Source organism: Triturus cristatus, chromosome 4_2, assembly GCF_964204655.1.
Source record: "Triturus cristatus chromosome 4_2, aTriCri1.1, whole genome shotgun sequence".
Taxonomy (NCBI): domain Eukaryota; kingdom Metazoa; phylum Chordata; class Amphibia; order Caudata; family Salamandridae; genus Triturus; species Triturus cristatus.
Window position 1 is genome coordinate 832,699,737 of NC_140586.1, and position 3,422 is coordinate 832,703,158.

Genomic DNA, 3,422 nt, shown 5'->3' on the forward strand with positions numbered 1-3,422 from the left:
TGGGCTGGCTGTACAACTGGGCGTACAGAGTTCTGCATTCCTGCAAAAAGTAGCTATCTAGGTTCTGTGCAGCCAGGAAGCGCAACGTGCCAACCCGCCTAACCTGATCCTTCACGCTCCTGACGTTTAGGGGGAACAATGATCTAGCCATTGTCTCAGCGCTAGCAGTCAGTGTCCGGTTTCTGAAACTTTCTGTGAGGAGGGCTACTATACCGCAGTGTACCGAACCATCTGCAGGCCCTCTATCACTGGTGTTGTCTCTTCTGGGTTTTCAATTGAGAGCTCCATGGTGGCTTCTGTGACATCTATCCACACAATGGTGTCCTCCTCGTCCCTCTCTTACTTTTATGCTCCGGCCTCTGGTGCTTCACTGACCATCTGGTGCAGCCTCTGCAGGCCCTCTCCGACAGCTTCTACGGGTACATTCGGGTGTTTCTGTGATCCTCCATGTCGCTGTCCTCAATTCCAGAGTCCATGGTGGTGTATCCGTCCTCTGTCTTCTTGTGTTCTTGGGCCTTGATGAGCTTCTTCTGAGTGTATAAGTCGTCCTTCCTAGGCCTTGTCCTCTTTCTGTTGTTCCAGGGGTGAGTCTGGTCTCTCGTCTCCTCCTCGTTGATGTCGGGGTCAGCCTTGATGTCAGTCGGTGGCGGCGTGGGTCCGGTCTTCCCTCCTGACCTGGTCTGCCTCCTTTTCTCCTCTTTTTCAGCCTTCTCCTTCTTTAATTTGTCCCGCAGCATCTGCAATTTGACTTTCTTCCATTCCTCCTCTATCACCTTGTGAGCGTTGCTGCTGTTGCTGTTATCTGGCTGGGACTTCTTTCTCTTTCTCTTGTTCTTCTTCTTACCCTTTGCCTTGGCTGGTGCCTTCTCCTCTCCTTGCCCTCCTTTCTTGGCTCCTGCTTCTGGCTCTGGGTCTAACTCCCTCTGGTGATCCATTGGTTGGACCTCAGGTGCTCCTTCTTCGGGGTCTCCATTGGGGCACTGGGCTCCCATTGCTTATTTCTCCTCCATTGGGGGTGTTGGTTCCTCCGCTGTAGTTGGTTCCGCAATGGGGTCCACTTGAGATTGTGCTCGGCCTGGTCCTTGTGGTGGCGCCACCTTCAGGGCTGGTTTCTTCTGCTTGACCTTCCTTGTTGGCTCCGGTTTCTTGTCCACTTCTTTCCTAGCAGCCTTCAGGATGTCATTCACCTTGGCGTTGGGATCCACCGTTGGTGTAGGTCTTTGGCTTGTCCGATTTGGGGCAGTGGTAGTACATGTGTCCTTCTCCTCTAAAGACGTTGCACATCTTGTTGCTGGTGCACTGTGTCATGTTGTACCCGCTCCGTTTGCAGACCCTGCAGAACTTCTTCGGGCAGTCTCTTCCTATGTGGCCCACGGTCTCACACTATCTGCAGGTGAAGGGTTGTCCCTAGTGCCTGATCCTCCCTTCGTCGGCTCCTAGGTAGAAGCCTGCCAGTGGGTGTTTTATTCCGTCACTTCCTGCAGGTTCTTTGTGGAGGTTGATGTTTGCTCGCCATGTCGTGTTCCATATTCCGTTGCTGTCCCTGACCTTAATGGGTCCATTCATGATGGTGCCGTACCTCTGGAGAAGTGACACGGTGTCTCTATCTAGGATGTGGGGGTTGGTCATCTGAAAGGTCACCCTCTTCTTCGTTGTTGCCGGCACCCATCCTGTAGTCAGGCTGAAGGTTCTGTAGGGTGTCTCCTTCTTTTTCCTCTGGAAGAAATCCCAGTTCTTCCTAAAGAGGGGCTGGGTGATGAAACTAAAGAGAAATATCATGCATGACGCGGATGTCTGGCAGCTCAGCACCTCCGTCACTGGGACTCCTGCTGGTTTGCGGACCTTGTTTAAGAACAAGTCCCTGTCCAGTCTGGGCTCTAACTTGTCCCTTACCTCCCACCACATTACCTGGGCATGCCAGTGGGAGACATTGTACCCATTGAAGGGTTCGGAGGCGGTCCCTTGCCAGGTCCCTGCTCCCTGGTTTGGTAGCATTGGGGTTTTCAGGTGCACCTGCCTTAAGCCCTGAGTCCTTCGGGGCACCAGCCTTCCGAGCGCTGGTGCTTGGTTCCGGAGGTGCAGCCTTACTTGCCTCCTTGCTGCCCTCCCCATGGGGCTTGAGGTTGGACTTCAGGGCTTCCGGGGTGGAGTTGCCATCTGTGACGGTCACTGGGGCTCCAATGTCCATTTTGTCACCCATTTGTTGTATTTTGGGCTTACCGGCAATTTCTGGGTTACCGTCGGGTTTACCATTGTCACCTGGGGTCCTCCGCCTGGGTACCTGGAGTGTCTTGCAGCAGACCACAATAGTATGCAGTGCAAGAAACACCGTAAAGTCACGCCCTAGAGCTAAAGCAAGGGTTATAGGGGTTACCGCTGAAGCATGAATCCCCTCGCCAGAGGTCTGGGGGCTGCACAGGCCTGTGAAGGGTGTTATGAGGGGTTTTAATCCTCCAGCATTAGTCCACCGAAACACCAGGAAAGAGAGAAATTACGGAGCACAACGTTTCCAGTGTTCTAACGCTGACCACAGTTCCTTTGGGGTCCTTTTTTGTGCTCCTAATGAGCAAAACAGACACCAGCACGCTGGTGCCCCTCCTCCTGCTCAATTAAAAGCTAGTCGTGCGGATTGTGAAATTTGTACACATTTGCATACAGCAAATTTATTCGCTTTCAAGTACAAGTCATAGTTACTATAAAATCAATTTTACTTGCTCAAACATTGTACGTTTAAAATAATAAGAACAGATACTACACTTGATCTTAGTCAAAAGGCAGAGATGGCTTTTGTTACTGCACCTCTGTGCTGTTGATTCGTCAGGGACATCTAGTAACAGCCTTTGTCACTGCACACTTACTTCTGAACGCACAGGTCTGTATAATGACAGGACACATGGAAACCAGACAACAGGAGCAGTGCAGCACAATATTTACTAAATATGGCCTGCTGCGGCTCTCTTCCCCAGCGCTGGTTCACAAACAGGCTGAATTGCAGCACGACACACACCTTTGTTCACTATGGGTAGGGCCACTGAAATTTGCAATTTTGCGGCAACAATCACAGCATTTTCCTTATTACCCATCATCTGCTGCATAAGCTGCCTGAATGGTATATACACAGATCACTTTATAGATGGCAGGTATTGGCTGTTATGGCTGCATCTATCCTCACACTTCTCTTCCATACCCATGAGTAAATGCAACCACATGTTTGTTTATGGCACAACTTCAGCCGTATCCACACACCAAAACACTGTACTGTACTCGCACACTTCTTTCCATTCATTAAAACGGAATGTTTAAGCAAGCCATCATTCACTTGTTTTGTCTTCAAATTCCTGCAGAGGCTTAGCCACAAAACATATTAGGAGCATTACTCTGGTCCTGACAGTTGACATAAAAAACTCCCCATGTAGACCGCA

At 50.6% G+C, this 3,422-nt stretch overlaps 1 pseudogene; it reads right to left on the reverse strand.

The window, feature by feature from the left end:
- Positions 1 to 2,678: 2,678 nt before the first annotated feature.
- On the reverse strand, positions 2,679 to 2,788 carry LOC146835183 (U2 spliceosomal RNA; annotated as a pseudogene).
- Between the last annotated feature and the right edge of the window lie 634 nt (positions 2,789 to 3,422).